We start from the raw sequence: 9661 nt of genomic DNA, 5'->3' as shown, positions 1-9661 counted from the left end.
CACAATTAGGTTAATGATACGGTTGTTACAGTTTGCCTTAGTTCAATGTACATCAGGATTTCATCATGCCAAGATGTTCACCTTCACCTCTACCTGCACCTTTCTTGAACTGCTTTTGTGCACAAATGACTTGGTGTGTTTCAATTCCTTGATATTTAAACTTGGCTGTGTCTGAAAGGGGCTAACCTTTAGGAAAGCAGTGCTCTTTTCCTCATCCTTTGGCAAATACAGTGTTTGATACAAACCTGATGTACCTTGCACAGGTTCAGAAACAGGAAAACTAGAACTACACAGCTGTACCTGATGTTCTTGTGTAGAACATGAATTGTTACTTGGTGCCAGGCTTCACCAGATGTGAAAATAGTGTCTCCTAGGTAATGAGTGTGGCTCCTTGTTACTACCTGTGTCCGAGGTGATCATACCTGAGCCTTTAAAGACCAGTTCAGGGTGCAAACTGGAGAGGTTTTTTAACCCTTTAAGTGGTGAAAAGAGGCTCCAGATAAGAATTTCCAGCATGCTGTAGCACATAAAATGAATGTGATTCCTGCTATAAGCTGTAAAAAAGGAGCAGAATTTAGAAGTACCACTCTGTGACTAAATAATTTTGACTAACCTGTCTGAAATACTGATCAGAGAATCCAGTCTTCTGTGAGCTTTTTCTGTGGAGTGCTTGCATAGTCTGCAGTTCTCTGCAGACTCAGGTGTGCACATCTGAAGCACTCTGTGGCCTTATTTTGCCTAATAACATTGCTTTGTAAATGAGGTAGCAGCCACCTGGGCCGTGGCACATGTTCACAGGAGGTCAGGAAGCTGTAGGAAAACTTGAAGCTTCTCTTTAGTATCATGGACCACTAAATGCATTCAAGTAGAAAAAAAATAGACATGTTGAAAGTTGAGTTTACATTGTCTCCCACTGACAATTTGTTTCCAGAAAAATGACAAGTATTTCTACCATTTACTTAATATGTGAAAATAATATCTGGAGCTTTAATCTCCTGATTGTGTCAGAGTTGCTGACCTGTAGTTACTTAGGCTTTGTGCATATTCCTCATTTTCTCTGTGTTTTTGTTTGATGTTCCTTTTGAGTAGCAGTAAAACAGATCCTTTTTTTGCCCATCTCTTGTACACATTCTTCTAAAGTCTTTGCTTCCAGGCTAAGGGAACAGGAATGATAACAATGTCTTAGGAAAGTGTTTTGGGAGAGGCTTGTTTTAAATGCAACGGCCACAAAACCCCCTAACTTTTGCTCCCCAAAAGTTGGGAAAGTGGGCTTAACTTTAAAAATGCCTTTTATAGAATTAAGAAAATCTTAAAGTGTCAAAACTTGAGTAGAAGTGGGATGACAGGTCAGATTTCTAGAGTAGTTTATGCATAGACAGATTATTAAACATAACTTCAACTGATTCCTGCCCAGATGGTTTTTAAAATATCACTAGGCACCTGCCTTCTTCTTTTTTCTTTTTATTCCCAAAATGGGAAGAATAAAACCAATGGTCCTTACTACTGTGTTAGCAGCTGTTTATCTGAAGGGTGGGTGCTGTGTCAGGCAGTACCATTTTCTTTTAGGAGCATGACATCTGCACTGCTCAGCTTGCTCAATAACATTGAGGCAAAGCTGAAATTCCTTTTTGCTTCCTTGAAGTGTTGGCTCTGAAGAGCTTGGTGGGAGTGTGGGGTTTTTACAGGTGGACAGGACTCCCCATGTGTATTGTGAGGAGGCCTCTGGAGTTGAAGGAGCTGCCATTGTTATTTATTTTGAGAAATATCTTTAAGAAAAATGAGAAAACACACTGGCAGGTCCTAAAACATTCAATACTTTTATTCTACTGATGCCTGTAGACTAAGGTCCAGAGTTTCATTTCTGCTGTGTTACTGAATTCCAGCCAGTCTGAGCAGTGCCAATACTGGGTAGCCAATTATATTTTCACTGTTGGGATTTCAGGTTGGATCACAGTATTTTTGTTCACACTACAGGGGAAAATTAGAGTCAGATAGGCTTGAGAAAATCAGGCACAAACTTAACTTTACATCCTGCTGACAGTGATGGAGCTTTTGCTCACAACATACAAATTTTGCACATGTTGCTGGAGCCTTAACTGTCCTACTTCTCTTGGAATGAAAAACAAATGTAATCTTTAGTCAGTTTAGGTTTTGAAAAAGCTTTTCAAAGCCAAAGGGAAGATGGTTGTAATGTTAAAGCAAAATGTTTGATTAATCTGAGATAATTTTTTAATTCTTAAAGTATCTAAGAATTCTTTTGCTTTTAAAACCTCAGAAGAGCAGTTTAAGAGGTTTGATCTTTGATGCAGTGCTTTTAGCTGTAAATTACTTAAATCCAAGATGACATACTCAGGATGGAAAAACAATGAGACCCTGAAAATGTAGGAATAAATGTCCTGAATTTACACAGAATTATATCCATGTCCAGCAATGGACTCCTGAAAGGTTGGAACTGGGTGGTCTTAAAGGTTCTTCCAACCCAGATCATTCTATGGACCATCCTATGAAAGGATCTTTGACAGTATTTATAGGGGAACTTTTTATTCTTGCTGAGTGATGCCAGACTGAGAAGTCTGCTGCAATTTGGAAATCTGCCTCTTAAATTGGAAACTGGGCATTGCACACCAGAGTCCCCAGTGCTGGGGTGCTGTTACCCCACATTCCACAGGTTAACACCCTGCAGCCCATGGGCATTGAGGTTGGGGTTTTCCCAGCCTGTTCTTGCTGATGACCTTGGGCACCGAGAGTTAAATTGTATTTATTAACGGGATCTAACTCTTTGGTGCCAGGAATCCAGTCTTTGGTGTAAGTGCTGAATTATGCAAATGTTCTTGGCAAATGGTGCTGGGTATTTCACTGCTTGGAAAACTCAATTACTCGTGACCAAGAGTTGATAGGAGACAAAAGCCGAGGTTCTCCCAGCCAGGGAATGCTGGATATCTGAAAAGTGGGAGGTTTGACTTCCAGGACTGGCTATTTTATAAATCTTTATAAGCAGAGATTTTGGGTTCTAGCATCTGTCTTGTTACTAAGACCACGTACAAACATGCTGAATTAGAGAGTTTACACCTGTCTTCTCACAGAATTGACTCCACACCGTACCATAAGAGTCTCGTTTGTAGTGACATGCTGTGCCTGTCTTTTTAGAAAATTCATGACCTCTTTATATCTATTTTGTGGAAAGTGTAACTTTTTTCATTGATGACCTGTATAAAATGTGTGTTACGAATGGAGAGATTTAAGCTTGAAAAGCATGTTTGCAGATTACACAGCTTCATTATGGAATTTATAAATTTAACAGAGTAATATACAAGAGCATAACTATTTTCCTTAAGTAGAATGTATAACAATATATAATAAATTATTCTCCACGTAGTTCACCCACTATTTACAGTTTTACACAATTCAAACTGTGTGTTTACAGAAAGTTCAATAAATGTATATTTTGTACTATGTACAGATTCCTGGTCCCAAAGAAAATGTGTGAAATTAACTTTCTAACTTAACTTTTAAGATTGTACTTTTTTTTTTCCTTTTTCTTTTTTTTTCTTCTTTTTGTTTTTGTTTTTTTTTTTTTTTTTTTTTGTTTGGAATCAGTTGAACAAACTGCGTTACGCCTGTCAATGGTGGAGGCTTGCATTGGAGTAAACGGGAATTGGAAATATTTCTAATCTACAAAAGTGATTCCACTAAATAAAACAGGCAATTACATCGTGTGTGTGTATTTGAGTGCGATTCTACACAAACCATCCTCACATCTCTTTTATTGTCCCTGATTTTACAAACTTTCCAGGCCCCCTTCCATTTTCTGGCTCAAAGGAGTTAGATTAAAATGAAATACTGATGGCTTATCGTGATTACTTTTAGTTACAATTATAAAACTCCCCCCTTTTTGCTGTTTTTCCCTTTCATGTTGAAATTCCAAGATAAAGCTGCATGTGCTTGGCTCCAGCCCCAGCATTCTCCAGAGGCTGCCTGGTCTGGGGCTTTCAAGAGAACTAGGGATGGATTAGGATGCCCAACTTCTGGAATACCACATCACACAGGAGCAAAATACATTTGTATCTTTTGCCCTGATTCAGATGCAGTACTGTAAAATAAAAGCTAGGCCTTTGTAATGTAATATCTAAGAATTAAGGGATGCTAATGGCTAAAATAAATATGGTTTTAGCCTTTATGATTTGAAGCAAAAACAAGCCTGTATGTAACCAGCTCGCATTTGTCATCCGTGGAAATCTTTCTAGACAGAGCTGGAAGGATTCTGACATGGACTAAATAAATTAAACCTGGGGAGGGGGCAGGAGGGGATTCTGCTGTCACCTGAGACCTGGAGCAAACTTGTCTTTTAAAAGAACTTAAAAGATTCAGCTCCATCCCTTTAAGGATTAGAACTCAGAACCACTGAATTGTCTAGCAAAATAAAAGAATATTTTCTGTGGATTTAAAAAATGGAATTGCTATTATAAGATTGACTATTAGCCTTGGTTCACATTAATGGAGCAGACATGGGAGACAAAGTGTATCCCTTTGTCCTCCAGCTCAGACTGTTTTATCCCATCCTACTGGAAATATGCATTTCAGTGTATTTTTCCTCAAAGCAAAAGAATAATATACCTCTGAATATCACTGTTGGCTTATTTAAATGGGGTTTTTTTTAATCCTGACATGTAATAATGAATTTGAATGCCATCAGAGCTGTTTAGATAGAAATATTAAGCCAGCTGCAGATGTTGGTTGTGGCTGAATTTCATGAGGCTGCATTTATGTGAGCTAATTTAAGAGAGGCAGAACCCTGAAGCCTGGTTAAATCAATTAACTCATTTCAGTTTTAGTTTTTGGCAGTTTTTAAGAATATAGGAGATTATTCTAGTAAGTTCTGAAGGAGCAGAGGTAAATTTGGCAAAAAATAGAAGATTTTACTTTTACTGAAAGTTTGACTCGATCTCAGAGGTCTTTTCCAACCTTCATGATTCTGTGATAGAAATAACTAAGACAATTATCCCTGCAAGTACACATACACAGGAGAGGCTCTGGGACTTGGGTGAACGTGGTGCTTGGCTCTCATTTGTGAGCTTGCAGGGCTGGAAGTTCACCAATATAATGAGAATTCCTATATTGATTAAGTTAATTTGTACATACCAATTTTAGCACAAACTTCCCAGTGTTTTTACTGAAAGTGGGAGAGCTTAAAATTATCTGCAGCTTTCAAAGGTCCTACTTAGCCACAGCCGTGGGAGCGATTTATTCTCTTTTCCCAATTAGCAGCCTTTGCTGGGGTACATGCTCTACTTGAAGAAAATGCTTGCTAGAAGTTTTTAATCCTATTAAACAGGACTGAAAACTTTGTGACCTACAACTTAGACTTGCCTAGAATTAAGGGTTTGCTGAACAGACATTTGGAACAGGGAGTTTATTTGTACAGTAGAGCAGATATGAAGTTAATACATTTAGTTCTGTGTTTTCTTGTCTTTACCTCTGCTCCTTAGCAGTAGAAGTGTTTGTGACACTGCCCAGTGTCCTGCTGATTCTCTTTAGGAATTGTCATCTTGCTGAAGCTGCATCATGGCTCTTCCCTCTTACTCTGAACAGAACATCAGAGTTTGTGCTGGCTCATGAGCACCAAGTGTAACTTGGTGAGAACACTCACCTTTCTCTGGAATTTGAATCCTCTCCCATGCACTATAAGAAGGTAAAAAAATAGTTCAGGGTGTATTACAAGTAATAAAACATTTTTTAAAAAGGCTTTCAAGGAAACAAAATTTTCTGATCTGGTTTTAAAATAACCTGTGAAGTATCTGGGCCAAGAGGAATAGGATATTTGGAAAAACCTGTCCTCCAAGTCTTTTGAGCTGGTTTTTTTTTTTTCCCCCTGCATTTCCTGCTTATCCAAATTACCTTTTCCAAAATGCCAGAAGCCTTTTGAAGTATTCTTTTAGAAGAGTAATTTATTCTTCTGATGATCACCCCTGTCAGGGGTACAGTAGGAGTCTGTTACCTGAAGAATGTGAAGTGAGACCATCAACTTAAATCAGTCTTAATCCTGAGAATGTTTTACTCCATGTTGTAAGTATCTGGAAGTGTGCACTTCAGAGTGGTTTTGGATCTTTGTATTTGCTGTTGTTACTAAGTTTGTTTTATTTGGGGGATTTTAATGCTCACCTACAGCTGTCTTAGCAGAATGTATACAACTGGAATAGGAAGGCAAGTGAAGTCACCCCCAGCTGGTTGTTGTTAACTCCCAGTAAAGAACTGGAGACTTGTCAGATGTCAAGAATCAGTTTCAGGGAGAAAAAAATACCAAAGCAGAAGGCTGATTTGGAAGGCTTCTAGTGATTATAATATCAAATGTGCAACATGAATTAAAATAATGTAAATATTTAATTGCAGAAATGTATTAACTTAATGCTTCTACAGTCACAGGAATTTCAGTATGAAAACTTTATTGTTCCGTAAGGAAACATTGATAGGTGCCAGCCTGATGGGCTGAACCTTGCCCTGTTTCAGATGTTAAGCTGAGGGTCTCAGTTTGCCTGCACCCAAAAACCTCAGCATGGGCATGAGTTCAGTTCCAGAATAACCCTGCCCCAGGCCACAGTCCAACTTTTGTTGTCAAATAGCTAATACAGAGCTTTCATATGAACACTTGATAAGGGGCTGTACTCACCTTATCACCTGGTTTCTTGATAGACTGTAGCCTTTAGCCTGATTTTTATATTCCCTTTACCGAGGGATCAGTTGGGTCTTGTCCTGCGGGTGCCTCTTGCTGTGCGTGCAGTGAAGCACATTCCTTCTGCCACCTCTCCCGTGCACCTGATCCCTTTGACTTTTCTCCCTTGTCCATCTCTTTTTGGCCTGAAGCTGCCAGACTATTCAGTAAAAGTCTGAAAATCCCCTCAGTGTTGGGAATTGTGTTCCCTCTTCTCTGCATTTTCTAAGTTTCCTCATACTAGGAATAGTATCATTCTACATGGCTGCACCCTCCCTCAGGTAGCTGTGGAGAGTGATAAGGTTCCCCCCGAGCCTACTTTTCTCCAGGCTGAACCCTCTCCCAGGGCTTGGGGCACTGCTAAAAAGCCAAACTCTTCCTCCAGGCAGGTAACCCACGCCGTGGTGTGAGCACCTTGTCTCAGCCCATCTGGCTGTGTGTAGATGCCATTTCCAGTGTCCATTTCCACTGGGTGGATCCCGTGCTGGCAGAGCGCGGCACCATGTGCTGAACATCCAGTCCCAGCTGAAGCCAGGCAGCTCCTTGCGTGCTCAGGAGTAAGCCCCTTCAGATGTTTGTGTGGCACAGAGCTCACAATTCATTTCCTCTGCTGCTGCTGCTGCTATGGGGTTTTTTCTGAGAGAAGAAAGAGAAACAACAGAAGACACAGTTGCACAGTCTGTGTTAGCTGACACAAAAAAAATTAATGGAGTTACTTCTGACCCTTTTTGGGTTTTTTTTATTTCAGTATTGCTTGACTTCAAAAGTTTTTTAAACCATTTCCTGGAAAATGTGCTTAGTCTGGTGAACTGGTGCTGCTGTATCGTGTTCTCCATGTTTGAAGAGTGTGTGTTTTTAGGTGATGTAATCCCTGTGCTCCAATTTACAAATCCTGTGGAAGTAATGGTGTCCAACATGATTTCCAGTTCATTGGATCATAGAATCATTTACATTGGAAAAGATCTCTAAGATCATCCAGTCCAGCTGTTAACCCAACACTGCCAAGCCCACCACTAACCCAATGTCCCCAGGTGCCACATTCACACATCTTTTAAACACCTCTGGTGTTGGTGACTCCACCCCTTCCCTGGGCAGCCTGTTCCAGTGCTTGACAACCCTTTCAATGAAATTTTTCCCTAAAACCCAATCTAAATGTCACCTGGCACAACTTGAGGCTATTTCCTCTTGTCCTGTCCCTTGTTCCCTGGGAGCAGAGCCTGACCCCCACCTGACTGCATGCTTCTGTCAGGGAATTGTAGAGAGTGAGAAGGTCCCACCTGAGCCTCCTTTTCTCCAGGCTGAGCCCCGCCAGCTCCCTCAGCTGCTCCTCAGCAGATTTGTGTTCGGGACCCTTTCCCAGCTCTGTTGCCCTTCCCTGGACAAACTCCAGCCCCTCAATGTCCTCCTTTTCATGAGGGGCCCAAAATTGACCCCAGGATTCGAGGTGCAGCACTGATGGAGAGAGCAGATTCAATGCATGTCACTGATACAAAAACTTCACCAGTTCTCCTGCTCTAATGAGGGTGATGGAAACAATTATCAGAAGCAGAGTATCTGCCCACCAGTAACAAAATCAAACTCATTTTTCTATGACTGGTGAGAGCATCAAGAGTCTTAGAGTTTCTTCTCTTTCTATTCTCCCCAGAGAACCACTCAATTGTTCTCTCCCGTGTCTGTTCTGCTCTCTGGCACCAAATCTCATCACTCTGTGTGTTGGTCACAGCTTTCACTGTCTGAGCAGAGCAGCTGTAACTGGGCAGGAGTTACAAATCCTGTAAGTGCAAAAAAGGAGATGCTGGCAACTGGACATACCAGCTAAAACTCACCCCATTTCACCAGTCCCAATTCCCCTGTACTTCTAACCAGAGAAAACCTTAAGACAAAGGCACAGGGCAGCCCAAGCCTCCAGGCCAGCTGTCTCTTTTGACATATATTTCATTAGGCAGTTGTAGTTCCTGAATTACACACGTTCTTTGTCTATTACATCCTGACCCCCAGCACAGCTGGTGATGTTTTTCCAAAGGGAAGGAGAAAAACTGGGATTCCTCTGTTTTAATCTTGTGGAAATCAAATCTTTTTGAAAAGAAAGGCTGTGTTTTCCTCTCCTGGTCTGAGGAGGAGTAGCTGCGAGGGGTTGTTCCCATCCTTGTCCCCTTTTCCTTGCCACCATGAGGATCTTAGGCTGGGAACCCTCATCCCTATGAGCTCAGAGAAGATGTGGCTGTTTTCTGTTGCTGTGCAGGGAGAGGGTCATTGACTCCATTCAGCTGAAGGCCTTCTGTAATCAATTTTCAAAACACTCTGAGGTCGTTGCATACTGTGCCCTACGGCATCCCAAGGATTTGTATATTGTGTGCTTTGACCTGATTCTTTTTCCCCTCTCTCCCAGCATCCTGAGGTAGATCTGCCATGCTTTGTTGTCCCTAGCACGCGTCTGGAGGGGGTGGGGTGGCAGTGATTTGATTTGATTTTTTAATTAATGCCTAGAAATGTACATGCAGCATCAGCTTTTGGCTTTCCACCACCCAACCTTTGGTGTCATTGCCCTGAAGTGCAGCCCTGGTGGGGCCTTTTGCTTGATGTTTGGACCTGTTCTGGAGCACATTCACAAAGAATATTTATGAAGCCACAAGCCATGGGTTTCTAAGATGTAAAAAAAATACAAATTTTGAGTCATGCTCCTTAGTTCATTGCAAGATACAGAGATACAGCTTCACTTTGCCTAGATCCTTGGTCTCAGCCAATTAACTGAGCCTCCAGGAGAGCTTTCTTCTTCACTGCAGTCAGCTCAGAATATTTTAATTTGATACCTGGATGAGTTAAAATGTTTATATGGATCTGCCCATACATGTGGCTGGTGCTGTACAGACAGACATAAACAGGAGATACCAACCCAGTACTTCTCACAGCAGAAATTTGGAAACAAAAGAACTTCACTCAATGTTAAGTGTAGGG

This window comes from Corvus brachyrhynchos, unplaced genomic scaffold, assembly GCF_000691975.1.
Source record: "Corvus brachyrhynchos isolate BGI_N302 unplaced genomic scaffold, ASM69197v1 scaffold245, whole genome shotgun sequence".
In the NCBI taxonomy this organism is placed as follows: Eukaryota; Metazoa; Chordata; class Aves; order Passeriformes; family Corvidae; genus Corvus; species Corvus brachyrhynchos.
The sequence above is the reverse complement of the archived record's forward strand: the minus strand, read 5'-3'. Positions refer to the sequence as shown.